Here is a 17072-nt window from a genome sequence, read left to right on the forward strand (position 1 = left end):
TGATCTGTGCCTACCTGGAGAGAGGGCTTGAAGAGGAGGGGGATGGAAAATAAGAGTGTGATTGCTACAATCATGTGCATATAGCATGTAAATAATGAGGCAGATAATCTGACAAATGGTCAGGAAATTTTCTTTAAGATCTGTCTCTCAGATTGACCACACAACAAGCAGGTCGGACAAAAGTTCCAGACTGGTGGATGAGATACAATCTTGTATGAGTAGAGAGAGAGGTTGACTGTTCAGAAGAACCTGATAGAAATTCTGGCACTGATTTAATTATAATCAGATTTGGGTGTAATATGTTACTATGGAAATTGTTTCCTAATTACTGAGTTCTCACAGGGCTAGTACAAATGGAAAACAAACAAAAAAATCAGCAGGAATGTTTGATCTTTTCTACAACAATTGCAAAGGACTTGTTCTGATGTAGAAACGATGGGGGGATATTCTATCACCCATAGCATATGAGTTTCATTTAGATGATCCTCATGGTCCTCACAGTACAACTGGAGGGTCTGTAAGAGGAAAAGGAGGAAACAGATAAGAAGAGTATGCCTAAGAATGGAATAATGTATGATTTAGTGAACTAGATTCTGATCTAACTAATTCCCTGGCTTCAGTGGAATTTAGCTTGGATTTACATTGGTGTAAACAGGATCATATCTGATCCAGATCTGGATCACTGAACCTTATATAGCCAAAAGAAATATATCTGGCATTTCCTGTAATGTGTGGTATATTATACCACTGTAGTATTTGCTAAGTCACATCACTTGAACCTTAGCCTATTTTGGAAGGGCAGTTAGTAAGGAAAGAGGATTATTTTTTTAAACATCATGTTTGATGTCTTTCTTTCAATATAACTTCCAACCTCCATAACATTGCTGTTTCATTCTAATTTAAATCATTAGATGCAGGGGAGGACAAGGTAATCCATCCTGAAGAAAAAAAAATAGTCAATGCAAGTAGGTATAATTAGTAGTACTTTCCTCTGGTGAGTCAATGGTGTAGAAAGAGCTGAAAAACCACTGCAGACTGCATTTGTTCTTCCTAATGTGTTGTGACTCCCTCACAGCTTTCATAATGAAGTTGTTTAGATCTCCCCTAGGACAGATATGTCTTTTTTTTCTAGTTAAACAGACTGACAAGCTCTAATATGTCATGAATAATTTTATCTATGAAGAAAGATCCAGACATATAGACTCATGTGGGCAGCAGGAGTTTTAATTTTCTTATTTGTTGAAAACCAAAATAAGCTTTTGATGAAGTGCTTACTTCACGCTTCATGTTTTTACTGAGTTTATTAAGTATATTTATAGGTGTAAATCCTTGGGGAAATTCTGCCTAAACCTGAATGTGCTTCCAGTCCCTGGGAGGCTAGGTACTAAGATTTGTTAGCTATATATGTTGTTGATCGCTCCTTTGCATTCATTTTGATTTGCCAAGAGAGTCTTCCTTTCTTGACAACTTTAGTAACATAAATTAGAAAAAGGAAATAGTATGCCAAAAGATGAGAGCATGACTACTCCATGTGTTTAAACTTCTCCACCAGTCAGGTTATTTGTTTCATAAACCTGAGCTAGTGGGAATACACATAGAATAAATAAATCAGCATTTGAAATGAAAAATAAAGAAACAAACCCTACATCTTCTCTGGATGTTGGTGTAGAAGCAGATGCTTTACCAATAATATCTTACACAGTTTGGTACAGATTTTGCCTGATGGTTTTGTGCACTCTTACTAGTTTAGAATACTTCATGCAGAATGCCTGGAAGTTTTTGTGCGTTACACCCGCTTCATTTTCCTCCCTCTTTACATCTTGCTGGAATCTTCCTTCCAGTTATATCTTGTCCAGTGTAGAGTGTTGCCTCTACAAATTTTATCAGAGCAGTATCTCGCAGGCCTTCAGAAATACCAGGGTCGTGTGCTTAAGGAAAAGCGTAAGAATGTGGTGTGTACATGTATAGAGAGGCCTTGTAGCCACAGCTACAAGAATAAAAAACAACCTAAGTGCCCCCCTTGGGATTTTTTGGTTTAAAGAAGCACAGTTTTCCTTCTTGCTGCTGATCAAAGGTATCTGTGGCTCAAGCTGTGTTTTTGTTAGATCTGTGAGGAATCACATTGCATAACTCTGACCCTGTCTCAGAACTAAACCACAGTGGCTTCTGGCACTGAGATCTGAGCAGTAGATACCAGTGCAGCACCAGACACCAGCTGTCGTGGCACTGACCCTTCAGAAGCCATCTCTCTTGTCCAGGTGAGTGTATTTACCAGCAGGTCAGTCAGGCAGCCTGTACACTTGCACACCACCACTTGGAACACTCTCTGTTTCTGTGTCAGAAATGTACAGCAGATGAAAGCTTATGAAAGGCTGTTCAGATCACTACTGAGATGGAGTCTTTGCTAATTTTCTAGCAGAAAACCACTCTGTTCCCTTTGTTGTGCCAAGTGCTGAGTTTCTGGACAACCTGCCACAGCTCAAACAGCTGCCTTCATCTGCAGATCAGCTGTTTGAGCCACAATACTATTCTATGCTGCCAACCAGAGCCTTCCTTTTGCTTTCGTACCTGTTTGTTTGGCATACGTCACATCTACAAAGCCTTTTGGAGTCAGCAGAGTATTTATCAGCAACTCCAAGTCAGCTGTGAGGTAGAAACACTGTCAATACTTGTTCATGGATTGCTGCTTGATTTACTAGAGATAGTGGTCTGAAAGGAAGGATGATCCTGGAGTGGAAGTTACCAAGTTTATCTTGATCTCTTTGTGTACAAGTGTTGTAATCTGCCATCCTTCAATTCTGAACAGCTAATTACCCATGGTGGGATGCAAACTTTTAATAAAGGAAAATTTTCAGAATTTGTTGATTCCCACTGGACTGCAAAGTGTAGACTTACTGAAAACTAGGGTGACTGTAGTATGCATATAGAGGATACACCCCTCCCTGCAATTTGGATGACTCCCACTGTGTTGTCCACAATTTTGACACCTTTGTCATTATGAGGAGGCTATTTCATTGGACAAGTCCCTCATCGTAAGCTAGATGCTGTCTTTCTGAGGATTATCTTAAAAAGATCTTAAGTCTTTTACAGGGAGAAAAAAAAAAAGGTTTGTTCTGCACTGAAGGACTTTTGGGTGTTATCTCACTTCACTGGAGCTTTTGTACCGATTTCCAAAAAAAGTGGGGCTTCCTTTAAGACAAAGATATGACTGTCACTACTTTTTTTTTTCCTTGCCATAAATCATAGAATGACAGGATAGTTTGGGTTTGTAGAAACCTTAAAGATCATTGAGCTCCAACTCCCCTGCCATAGGCCGGCATACCTTCTGCTAGACCAGAAAGCTCTTGAACTCTTCAAGATGGAGGTAGCCTTTTATATAAATAAGACCATCTGCATATATATAACTAAGGAAAAACAATAATTTTGTTTGGCTTGTTAAAGATTGTTTTGTAACTCATGATACAATTTGTATTTGTCCCCCCAATGCTTAATTTTTAACTATTTCCTAAGAAAATAAGGCCTACGTAACTGTATTGCCTGTCTGCCTGACTCCCTGTTACCTGTATTTTTAAGCTGTTGACCAGTTTTGGCTGCTTAATGGAGAGCAGAGGTCTCAAAGATACCAAATTCCTACAAGTTTTGTGGAAATTGACACCTTTGTGAAAGGAAAGATAAGGAGAATTACACCAATGCCCATTCTTTTTGTCAGCAGCCAGCGGGGCAGCCAAAACATACAAATTCCTAGATGGAAGCAGGATTGAGAAATTAAATACATATGGTCATGTGTACTTAGTCACAAATCTTTGTGCTGAACTTTGTTTTCATTACTTCAGAATTCACTATTTTCGTGTACAAATTGAGCTCTGTTCCTTTCATCATTCAGTACCTTTAATTATAGCCATAATCATCTAATATGGAGTCCTATTATCAGATGCTCTTAACTAATTAATGCTGTAAATTACTGTAAAAATCCAGGGTGAAAGTTGCTATGCAATAAAAATATATTATTTGTGTTTCTGGTTCCCAGAAATATATATGTTTCTGGTTCCCAGTGTATACCAGATAGATTGTTTTAAAATCACCATGCCCCAAATAGGGAAACTATCACTTTACTCCTCCAATAAACACTGTGCAATTACACAGAAGCATGGGGGGTTTGTAACTGTCAACATTACTACTGTGAATTTAAAGAAATGGAGAGTCTAAATTTCCTGCTACCTAGAGTTTTCCTATGAGTCAGGCCACCTCTTGGCCCTGAAGATCTCGGCAGATTTGGTTAGTCTGTGGGTTCACTTCAGGGAACAGTCTGGTGCTTTGCCTGTGGATCCTTCAGTAGATACAGATTGGACTGGGTAGGAGAGGGGTGCAGGGAAATTTGAACATGTACATCCAACCCTTCTGGCTTATATGGCTTATGAGAGCTGTCAAAGATTGTCTTCATCTCTTCTACAGCTTTTCTTCTAAACTATCAACTTTCATGTGGACCATCCCCGATCTTCCCCCATCAGTCAAATCTGAAATTCACAATCTGGTCCATCAGTGATCCTTCTTCAGGGCCAGTGTTTCCCTGCAGGGCCAATGTTTCCAATGTTTCTTCTCTGGCATAATTTGTAATTTTTCTGGCTAGTTTCATGCTGCAGTTGCATTTCCTTCACTTAATGTATCCACAAACCCTGCTCATTTGTTTTTCTTCAGTGAGGCGTCAAATGCTGGTTAATATCAATGAATCCCCAGCATCTAAAACTTTCCTTAGGAGCCAGATACTGCCCACACTGTGCACAAAACTGCTGCTGACTTCAAGAGTTATGTTGCAGATCAAGGTGAGTATTGACAATACAGGAGTTTTGCTGCAGATCAAGGGCAGTGGATCTCTGTGGGAGTTTCTGCACGTTTCTTTCCAAATGGCTATGCTGGCAGGGAAGTAGGCTGCTGGGTTCATAACAACAGGAAAAAGATCTGTCCCTGTCATGGTTTGATCACTGGAACTGTAAAATAAAGAAAGTCCTGCCTGGTTTCCGCTATTAAAATTACCCTCAAGTATTAAGATATTTTTTTCAGAAAACGAGCTGTAAAATTTCAACCATACTAAAGTCTTAGAGAGTTTTACAATTCTTTTCAGTGGAGTCAGGGCTTCATCCTTCATGCAGCAGCTGTCTTGTTCTTTGGCAGGTTTGGTGGCCATCCAGTGATGAGTTAAATGATTCTTTCCAGTAGTTTTGATGTCAGTTTGATAAATATGTGAAGTACTTTAGCTTAAAAGTGAGCAATACAAAGTTCTATGCATAAATAAATTCTGTGAAATTTAAGCCTAAAAGTTTAAAATATCCAGTCATTATTAATTTAAATTATGTTATTAAGTAATTTTACCTCTGCTTCAGAAATGTAATTTTGGTAGAGGTTCCCTCATAGTAGACTGAATAGGATGTGTTCTCTTAGCATTTGTAAAACTCTGTAGCCTGTTATTCATCCCACTTTTTAATTTGCAACTTGTGTTTTGTGATGGGTCCATTCCAAACTCTACATCATTCATCTAGAGGGTTGAGGAGGCTCTGGGACTTTGAAGGGAACAAAAATAAACCCTCTTTATTGCATGTTATTTGTGATTTACAGAATAAAATATATCTTAATTATCATCTGTTTAATTGAACCAAAAAATTTTGTCACCCTTCTGGAGTTGTGTCAGTTGGTGCCAGTGGCAGACTAAAATAGCTTTAACATGATTGTCCCTAAAAAACCAAGGCAATATTTCAATACAACTTTATTTTGAACTTCATTTTTTTCTGTTTAAAAAGAGGTAGAAGGAGTATAAATTTTATAGGAAATATTTCCAGCATGAAGCTGGTATAAATTGTTTTGCTCAGAGAATAACTAGCAATGTTTGAAACAAAGCTTCATATATAGCTGAAATGTATATTGTCAGGATACTTGGAAGTCATAAAAAAAATCCCTTTTCTACCCTGAACAGTTGTTCTAGTTCTCTGACAGTGCATATATGAAATTATTGTTTATTGTTTTGATCACACCAAAGCCTTTGATAATATAGAGATGTGTGCATGTTTGCACCATCTTCATAAGCCACTGATCTTTTCTAAACCATGCCGTGCTCACGTTTGTTGAACAATATTATAAGAAAATTATTACTTTATTTTGACATTTTTCCTAGGAAGCTCTCCTAAACTGCTTCAAAAAATGTCAAGAGCACTTACAGGAAGCAATGAAAAGAACCTTACAAAACTCATCTTTCGTGATAATCTGCGCTTTAAAGCCGTGCGCTTCGTGCCGAAGCGTTATCTGAGTGCGCTGTCTCTCTCCTGAACTGCCATGTGCTAAGGGAACCTGCAGCTAATACCAGACTTCAGACAGTGCTAGGACTCTGTATTTCCAAAGAACATTACTAAACAACCTAAGCACCTGGCTCTGGGATCTGCACTAATATTGCTAATTTGGGGCTTGATTTTCAAATTTTCCTGCTAATTTTTTCAAGGCCACAGGTATCACTGAGTGGCGGAAATGAGAGCTCATACGTTACTTCTGTTAGGGCACCTGAAAATCTCTCTTGGCCTATGTAGAGATACCAGTAATAAACCAGTGACAGTTTCACACATGGACAGTTTGTAGGCTTGTGTCGATGAAGAATGACTTGCAGAAATAGATCTGCCTCTCTCAAACCTCTTCTGCCTTGTGCACATGAGAATAACTGCTGAATAGCCTGCTACCCTAGCTTTTCTCTGTTTCCCCTGCACTGAAGTAAACCACAATAAGCACTAGGATTATAAACAATAATTTCAATACTCCTTTTCTTGCAGAAAAGCTAAGGCAGTCTTTTTGTTCTACCAGAAGCCTTTTCATGTATTCATTTTAAATTAGCCTATTTTCCAAGATGGTAGTTGAAGGGCAGCAGTCATCACTGCCAGTAAAGGCAATAGCTCATGGAAGAGAAACAAAAGTGAAGAGGAGGAACTAAGAAAAGATCAAAATCTTTTAACTATAACATGTTTTTTCTGTCTCTGTAGCACAGTATACATTTGTCTCACTGTATCAAGGCAGAGATATACACAAAGGTACATTCAGAATATTATGGTGAAAAATTATCATCAGACCATGTATAAATGTCTTTATGATCTATTAATATTTAGGTGCAGTGTATTTATAGTTTTGTTGAAGTAATTTAGGCCCTACAGGTTTGCAGCATGAAGTGTGGAAGTAAAAAAAAAAAAGAAAGTGATAAATGAGATTCATCATGAATATTTCCTCTCAGACATGTGTTGTCAAAGGGTCTGTATCAATTAGTACTGAGATTTTTTGGGGTGGAGGCATTATGAATAGTTAGAAAACCATACACGCTGGATAAGCGACATTGCCATTCCATCATGGTGTTTTTGTGAACAAAGTGCAGCATTGCTGAGGGATGTCTTGACAGATTCATAGTTTTGATTTTCTTTTAGTGGCCTCTTCAAGTGTTAATAAAAATATAAAAGTTTTATGTCTGTTTCAGAATTATTTGGAGTGCAGCCATCTGCCATAGTGCTTCCAAGAATGTCAAATAGAACCTGAAGGGAAAGGTCATGGAGCCTAGCTCCCACAAATCAGATTCCTGTGCCAAAGGGAATAAGGTTTTCCACCTGTGCAGAGAGATTTTACACTCATCTGCACCCATGGTTTTCACCAAAGGAAGTCAGTTAGCTTTGTGTATGTGGTGGATGGGGTGGGGGATGTAGGTAGTAATCCCTGTGACAGATATCATGTCAGTCACAGCTGTCAGATGGAATTGTCACCAATTTATGTTGTGCTTTGGTTTAATAGAATTTTCTTTGTTAAAACTTTAAAGGCAGGAAAAAAATTAAAAGGAGCATGGGGGAAAGGAGTGGGTAACGAAGGAAAAACTGGAGAACTAGTTATGTACTGTGCAGTGCCTCTGTTGGGTAGCACCTGGGGGGGCAGCATGCAAAGAAGTTGATCCAAAGTTATGAAAAAAAAAAATTGCCGGCAAAGACTTGAATTAGTTTCAGTTGCTGCCAACATGAAATCTCCCCATTTCTTTCTCAAGACTGAGTAATTAAAATCATTAGTGCTTGTTAGCATTGTGCTGGACCACATCATGTTGCATTCCATACGCACTTTGCTGTGGAATAATGGAATTGTGTGTTTCCAGAGACTTATTTATTCAGAAGCCTGGGTAACATATAAATGGAAAAGAAAGGACAAAACCATACCTCAGATGTTTGTGCCATGCAACTCCCTTGTGGCTGTGGGATTTACATGCCATTTGAGGTGGGAATCCAGACCCAACATTAAATACAGCAAATTTAAAAAAAAAAAAAAAAAAATTGCAAGATATTAATCTTTCACCCTGACCACTGACCACACACCTGGTCCTGACACATGGTCAAACTGCATGAAACTTGTGTGCTTCATATTTGCAAAAGGATGGGCTCTGGATTGTCATGGCTGACAACACTCTAAAAAATACATAAACCAGACTCTTTCCTCCGCTGCTATTAACAGTCAGCTTTGTTGATGAAGCTGGGGATCTGTCAGTCCTGTGTGTTTGTGCACAGCTAAGTCACAAAAGTGCTGCAGTTTATAAAAGATTTTTGAAGGGAGTAAGCAAAATAGAGACTGTTTGTTCATTTTATTTTTATGGGGAAACAGACAAAGATCAGGTCTATATTTCAATTTTTCAAATACAGGTATATGAAAAAACAAAAAGCCAGCAATATCTGAGAGCTTTGCTGGCAAAATCCTCAGTTTATTTGCTATTACAGCAGCCAGAGGCACCTTTTGCTGATGTTCATCTGTTTCAGGAACCGCTTAATGCAAGCAATTCAGAGATTTGCTTGTGTAATCATGTACAGGTAATCATGTCTGGTTTGGGCAAGGGTGAACTGGGTGGTTATCTGTTTCTCATATGTGTGTGTATATATATATATATATATATATATGTCTCCATATGCTATTGTATGAAAGGATTGCAAAACAGACACAGGAGAGAGTGTATGGACGGAAATGAGCAAAACTCTGCATCAAAGAGTTCCTTGGGGCCTCAAGTCAATAAACTGCAGACATCAGAAAAATGCACTACATTTCTTTCAAGAAGAACAATCTTAGGTGTAATAACAGTTGTATTCTTAAATGTGCAGTGGAGGGGGCAACAAATCAGAACTTTTTCCATTTCCCCAGGCCTTTTATGCGTGAGGGATGGCACCCAGCTGCTTTTGCCAAGTCTGTGCAAGTTGGACACTTTGGACAGGAGACTAGCAATGATCTAAGTGGCATACTTGGCGAAACTGTAGATACTGGGTTATGATGGGTGGCTACAAATGAATTTTAGCATTCGTGTGCAGTACGGAAAACAATGGGAATTGAATACACCTTTCTAACACTTCAAAAAAGGCATATAGCTTCAGAAGTACTGACTTCATACATCTCTTACTTAGAAAAGAGAAAGCTGCAGGATCCCAGTTCTTCAGAAGGTGGGTTTTGAAATTTTATTTACACACATTTAGAAACATTCAATGAGCGTAATCTTTAGCAACTCGAAGTCAGAGCATGGATACACCATCCTTAGCTCCAGGCCAGCAGATTTTCTTGCCTGACATTATGGTGCTGTACCCTGCTAAGATGTAGTGCAGGTTGGTTATCCTCAGTCATTTAGCTGGAAGGGAGCTTACAGGAGCCATCAGTGCTGTCAGAATGGCACAGCAAACTCATTTGAGCATCCTCGGAAATTAGGAGAGTAGCAGTTATGGGTTTCTAAACATGAGAACCCAGACCTTAGGGGCTGAGAGCACAGTGTGGTTGACTGGAGCATCTCACCTGAGTGGTGAGGCTCATGGTGAGTTTTTATGTTTGGGGTATTTCTGAGAGGAAAGGAGCTCTAATGAAGCATTGTTTATTTGTTTGTTTATATGCTTAGACCAGAAAGGCCAGCAGTTCAACAGCTTGAGTCTTCAAAGGCTATTATTGCCTCCAGTGTGTGGTGTCAGGGTAGTTAAAGATGTTAAAGATGTTTCTTTTCAGTAAGTCCAGCAGAAAATTCAGCCTTCAGGGCTGCAGGAGAATTTGCTTAGCTGGATAAAGTAGAAGCTACTTTCCTGTGTTTCCCATAAATTATTTCACAACTTAAATATGTTATTTGAATTTACACTTTTCCAGATACTCCAGGGTTTTTTCACTTTCCTTTGTGCTAAAGACAATGATTCTTTATAAACTGTCAGAGCCTAAACAGTAGTACTCTGCCTTGATTTCATTAGATTGACTCCCTTTTATTGAGTGATGAATATCACGAGTTAAAAGACTGCATATCATCCTTTGATGGTGACCTGAACCTTTTTAAAACCATTACTTGTAGGGCATTCAATCCAGTCAGATGCATGCTGATGAAAAAACAGCCACCCAGAGCTCCTGCTGACTATGTACAGGCAAAGCTTGACAGCCCAGCATCAAACGAAAAATTGATTTCAAACTCAGAAGTCAATATCTTGCTTTTGCAAAGGCACTTTGGCACTTGAGAGGAAAGTTTGCATATAATGTACACATTTGATGAACAAAATACAAAGGAGATGGCTTGTTTGGACTTGATTTGGTGCACCCAATGTTTTCTATAAACAGTAAAGCCAATGGAGTGTTGATCTGTGCAGCTGGAGGGGATCTTCAGCTTGTTTTACACATGCACAGATAGCATCTAAATGGGCCTGATTTTTGATGTAATTGATTGAAACAAATGAAGTTCCTTAAGTACAGCTATGACCTGGAAATGTTTCAGGATGAAGTCTTAATAAGTTCATAAAGTCTAGTCTTGTCAGTCAGTAACAAAGTGCCATTTTGTCTGCTACTTGATTTTGAGGTCACTCATTTTCACTTTCTACTCGTTATGGTCAGTTTGTGAGATGAAGAATGATTGCCTGTTTTACATGTGGTATACTGCTGGAAGTCAAGTTTAGATTTTGATAGTTACAGAGTCTTTCTGCACTGGTCCTGATATGTTTAGCTTTACTAACAATATCTAGAACAGCTATGGACAGTGTCTGGAGACATTCATAGGGACAGTGAGTAGTGTTGTCATGAAAATACACTGCAGGTTTTAAATTCTGCAGCTTTTTTTGGTGCTCAGTCTTTGTAGCACATGCTATTGCAAATTCAATGTCCAAGTTGCACATTTAGAGGGATACTCAAAACTATTTACATCTGTATAGCTGATGTTCCTCTAGTAAGTAGTTTCCAATGTTTGTGGATTTTTCTGAACAGAAGACTACACCAAAGTAGCATGGGAAAACTCTTCTTTAGGCTTTAGTTGTCCACGGTTGGTTGTATGTTTATGCACATGGCATCATAAAGTATGGGTGAGATACAAGGTTGTGAAGATTGCAACTCAAGGAGTTCAGCTGGAAAAAGACTCTGAGCCAGAATACTCTCTAGAACCAGGACACAGACACTGATGAGTCTAACTGCATGATGAGGACTATGATTTTCTCTGGGTGAGAGCCCTTAATGGAACAGCAGCCCCCTATTATTCTGTTAAGTGAAATAAAACAGAGGAAAAAAGGTGTAAGAATAGCTGTCCTATTGTTTTGTTACTTAATGGAGATTATACATCAGCACTTTGCTTTCCTTTTATGTTTCAGTGTCATTTTGAAAGCTGGGGTTACAAGATGTTGCTATAGGAAAAGATGTGTTTCACAGTCTGTTGAAAACACTCCACTTCATGGTAGGAGAAGCTAGTCTTAAGTGAAATTCAGTGGTTGTGTGTCTTAAGGAGAGATACAGTCGCTCAAGTTGTAACGCTGATTCTCATTTTTAAGTGTTAGTGAGGCAAAACACTTTTGCAAACACTTTATCTCTGCTCAGATAAATCATCTGACTACTGAGCAACCTATTTCACTCCATCTCTTTTCACCCTCCTGTGCAGTGGCTTCCTTGCTGGACTGTCTCATGGAGACAGACACTCTTGTCAGACATTCCTTGAAGGAGGAAATTCTCCAAGTTGCAGAATATCAGTGCCAGCCATGGGGTGGACCAGCTTGGTACAAAAGAGGTACCTTTGCACACTGCTTCAGCTCAGTCTAGATGTTGCACGTTCAGCTGGATTGTCTGCAGATAGAAGAAGAACTGTGTCTGCAATTTGTCCTGGCTGTAATCAAAAGCTGCTAAGGTACTCTTCAAGCAGGCAGCTCCTCCCACTTTGATTTTCCTCCTAATATTTTTCCATTATATGCCAAATTTGGGGTTAAATATTCTGCTCCCTTTTCATTTTGCAGACACCATCATTGGTTTAGCATGTGTCTGATAGGGAAGCTGTTTCTGGCAAGCAGTCTCCCTTCTAAGAGTAAATTCCCTGTGTCCCCTACAAAGGTGATGGAAAAGACACAGTTCAGTTTTTCTTAGTCCACCTGACCTTAAGTGTCTCATCAGATTAATGAGAGAAGCACCCCAGCTCCCATACCCAGTGGCATCCAACAGGACAGGGAGCCCTGTGAAGGCGATTTCAGCTGGCTGATACAAGTGCTGTGACTGTACATCTGCAGCAGACTGAAGTGGGTCCTGTAGCTGAAGCACAGCTCTTTGCTGTTCTGTCAATTGAATGCAGAGTACATTGTTTAAAAAAAAAAACCAGTTTCCTCTGCAAGAGGTGGCAGGATGGGGGCTGGGGGTGTTTATCCTTGTGAGTGGGCACAAGCACAATTATCCACAGTCATACTAGCAAGTTCATCATCACAGCTACTGTGGAGCTGAGGTTCAAGGGAGCACAGAGTGATTCATTCCACCTGGCAATATATAAAGTGAGTAAAGAGAAATATTTCCTGTACCTAATCCAGACACCAGTTAGGCATCAGTCTGTCTGAATGTGAGCAGATGTACAAATGACAAATGTGTGGAGGAACAGAATAAGCTGGGAAAAAAATGAGAATGTATTTTTCACTCAGAGGTTGGCACATTTGCTCTGAACACAATCCCAAAACCTAATGAATCAGAAAGTGTAATTGTTACATAGACTAATTTCAAAACAGTACTACTCTTTAAAGATTAAGGGAGAGAAAAGGAACATGAGGTTCAGACCTTTTATTGAATTTTGTCATACTAGGTCCTCATTGGTAATTTGTTATGGTTCACATTTATTCAGATCTTCATTCACAGCCTTCTGTCAAGGCTCTCTAACATGTACCAAGTACAAGCTTCATTAACTGTGTTATCTTTCAGCTCTGCTTTAACTGTGATTACCAAGCCAGTGTTTCTCAATGATATTTTAATGTTAGAAAACAAGTTAAAAAAAGCCACAAAAAACTCAACATAAAAGCAGCTTGATTTCAATCTGTTTTTTTGCATTCAGGTTTCCAAAGTTTCCTTACATTTGAATACAGACATGTTAGATATAGTGTGGCTACCCATTAGAGAAAATGAGGCTTATGGGGAGCTCTTTAAGTTCTGGCTATTTAGACTTCCATGGTTTGCAGCCTGTCTACTAGAAATGTTGAACTTTATCTCTGGGGTGCTCTTTCATTGGCCCCTTGTGTCTAAGACTGGGACTGGTGTCTAAGACTCCTTTGCTATTGATAGGTCTCTTCTGTTGTCCCTTCAAGGCACAAATCAACCCTTAAACTGTTTGCTTGACTCTGAGACTATTAGAAATTTGGATAGGTGGGGGAGAGGTGCTTTACAAGGTGTTTGTTGTATTCCTTGGTGTTCTGTTAGCTCAGCTGATCCCTCTGAGTAGCTCATGTCAAGTTTTTCATTCTAACAAGTAGAGAGGGAATGATAAAGTCTGTGTCTTTTTAGAAACCAAAGAGGAAAATTGCAAGAAGGAAAATGTTGAAAACTCTCTCTTTTGGAGTAAACAAAGATAACTTACATGTAGTCACATTTAGCTATCTTATACTTGGTTAAGAAAGGTCTTGGAGGATCTTGCACAATTTGTGCGCTGGCCACAGTGTTCTGCCCCTTTATAAAGTCTTTTGAATTCCTGTGCTGCTGTTGTCCCAGTAAAGGCTTGCTGGTAGATGTAGAGAGCTGTATCAGACTTCTCCTGTATCCCACCTACGTGGTGAGATCTGTAAAAATTCAATTCTGTGTAATAGACCGTGAATGATCCGAGCATCTTCCCACTGTGTAAGATCTACACAGGTACATGATGCAAGAGAGCCATTGCAGCCAGCATTAAGTTCTCCTTCCTGTGGGGAAATACAGCCACACAGTTTATATCACTCAAACATTGTGGGTCTAGTTAATAGTCATAGAATCACAGGTTTGGGTGGGATGGAACCTTAAAGACTCTTTAGTTCCAGCCCTCTGCCATGGGCAGGAACACCTTTTATTAGACTGGGTTGCTCAAAGACCCATCCAGCCTGTCCTTGAACACTTCCAGCAATGAGGCATCTGCAGCTTCTCCAAGCATACTCAAAAAAGGGGACAGTTGAAATTTTAGGAAATCAAGAAAGAAGCTTGGTCCCAGCCAAGGTAAGAACCCTAACAGGTTTTTTTTGCATCAAGAAAATCCTGCACAGCTGCAGTAATTTTCAGTAGGATCATTTCCCGGCTTGTGCTTTTGTCTATACCTTATTTCTGATGTTCCTTAATTTGAGAAGAAGACAATAAAAAAAAAAAAAAGGGATCATAAGGCAGGGGAAATAATTAATAATTCTAGTCAAGGTATATTAAATTCCATAGTGCTCAGACATGGCATAAGTGTTCAGAATTTGTATATGAATGAAATAAAAAACATTCTGGAAGGAAAAGCTACTTAAATGTTAGAAAAACCAAAATGCAAGCTATAAAATCCTGTGAAAAATCACATAGACCAGAGTAAGATAGATATGCTGTCTTTACTTAGCAAAGAAATCACGGAGAATATGAAAATAGAGAATGAAAATAACACATTTTTACTTGATTCAAAAGCATTATCCATAATAGCATCTGCAATGTGTCTGTAATAATATGGTGTAAATTGGAATTTACATAACAGATCTTTGAAAACAGGCTTTGACTCACAATGTGAAAATGGTGCCTCCAGAAGGAAAAGTCAACCAATAGCAGGAGAACTTTGCAGAAGGCCTATTGCTTATTCCAAGATCCACCCATTTAGCCCCTTAGTAGATTGCATTGTATTCATATCAGACATGAGCTATGCTGAAAACTTAAATAGCTGGTCTTGGAAACCTCTGGTATGTTTCTCCTGAATAGACAAGTCATTTTCTCTGACATGAATTAAGTTCTTATCAATGGTGATAGAGTGACAGCCTTAAAAGCTAGAAACTCTCTATTTGTGTTCATCTCCCTCAGCTGGATTTAATACACTCTTCCTATCTTGATTCCTATCTGTTGAGTAGGAGAAGAGTGATTAATTTAACTAAGCCAGGAGTAGAATTCCTTCACTGTTGTTTTTATTGCTTCAATGGTCAGGACTTCAACTAAGCAACAGTCCCCAGCAGTATTCAGTCCAAGAGCTGTTGGACACTTTGATTCACATGGTGTTGCAGAGCTGAGGTGAAACTGGTTTAGTTCTGGATACTTCTTGTCTATACAGTCCATGCTCATTGCTCTTCCCTTTCATTTGCTGGCTGATGTGTAAGTCAGAGACCAGTAATTATTGGCATTTTAGGGATTTTTTGAGTTTGACTGAACTTTGCTAAGTTAGATGTTTTAGTAGTTCCTTAGATTCCCTTTAGAAGTCTGTCTGTCCAAATGTAGATGACCAGTATAGATCTCTTTTTGAACTTGTTGTTTTCTGTGTTACCGATATAAAATAGAGAGAGAGACCAGTAGGTATGTATCTGACCTTTCTGGGGATTTAGGTTAAATTGGCTTTTAAGATTGGGACCCTAAAACCACTCAGTTCTCCCTATGGAATATATACCCCTGTTTGTGTGTCTAGACTGGCAAAGCCAGAGGTAAATATATGTCCAGTCAGAATAATGGCACCCCTGTAATATTAGTGTTTTTTTTTTTTGTTTTTTTTTTTTTTTTTTTTTTTTTGCTAGACCACCTCAAACACCATTAGGTTCTGGTATAACCAGCCATAGTTAATGATGAGGTAGTGTGAGTCAACACAGGGTGAGGAGGGGCAGGATGGCTCCCTCACACATTGCCATGTTTTATCTAATGTGTTTAACTATCTGAAGAGATGCAGAGACACTGTGAATACTTTTTCTGTTCCTCTCTTAAATCCAAGTCCTAATCCAAATTTCAAAAGTATCATTACATGTCTGATACAATTCATTACAACCACATACAGTTTGTTCAGTTCTGATGTCTCTAATTAGAGAATAAATGGGGGTTAATTTCTCATGATACAGAAGTGTGGTAAATATTAGGTTGATAGAATAGACATTCTTTTTAGATAAGGCATCATAAAATTATTGTGTACTTCAGAGTCACAGAATGGGTGAGGTTGGAAGGGACCACAGTGGGTCATCTGGTCCAAACTTCCTTCTCCAACAGGGTTGTCCCAGAGCACATTGCATATGATTGTATCCAGAGAGTTCTCAAATATCTCCAGCAAGGGAGACTCCTCAACCTCTCTGGGCAATCTGTTCCAGTGCACAGTATTAATGACTTTTGAGCATGAGCCCACTAAAAGTAGAGAGATATATGTGTCCTGTTTCTCATATGCAGTGTGCTGTACTGTCAGTCTCCCTCCAGTTCCATCAAATACTTCAGTTTTCTTGATTTCAAAAAAAAAAAAAAACTTGAAAAAATGCTTTATGGTTAGCTAAAAAAAAGTAAAAATACAGATATAATCTGTACAGATATAATCAGCACTTCATCTTTCCTAGGTGTTTGGCTTCCTCAGTCTGCATTCTTCAGTCTCTTGGATAAGACATACTGAGATTTACTCAAAGTAGCCATATCACTGATCATTAAAATCTTTATTCACTTTTTGTTGTTTCATTTTCCTGACACATCAGATTTTATGCCACATGCATTTTTTACTCAGTTGTAGTACATTTCTAACAGTACAAACTATTGGATTTTGTTAAATTGTATAACCCTAACATGCTTTTCTGGCTTTCACTAAACCCAGTCTATGATTAAATATATTCTTAGTCTTCTTCTTGACTTAACTATTGAAAGTTCTCAGG

General features: G+C 38.8%; 1 protein-coding gene across 3 annotated transcripts in view; it reads left to right on the forward strand.

Annotated features, from left to right (window-relative positions):
• TENM4 (teneurin transmembrane protein 4) overlaps positions 1-17072 on the forward strand; it is a 590079-nt gene that overhangs the window by 368242 nt on the left and 204765 nt on the right. The window lies entirely within an intron of this gene.

Source organism: Anomalospiza imberbis, chromosome 2, assembly GCF_031753505.1.
Source record: "Anomalospiza imberbis isolate Cuckoo-Finch-1a 21T00152 chromosome 2, ASM3175350v1, whole genome shotgun sequence".
In the NCBI taxonomy this organism is placed as follows: Eukaryota; Metazoa; Chordata; class Aves; order Passeriformes; family Viduidae; genus Anomalospiza; species Anomalospiza imberbis.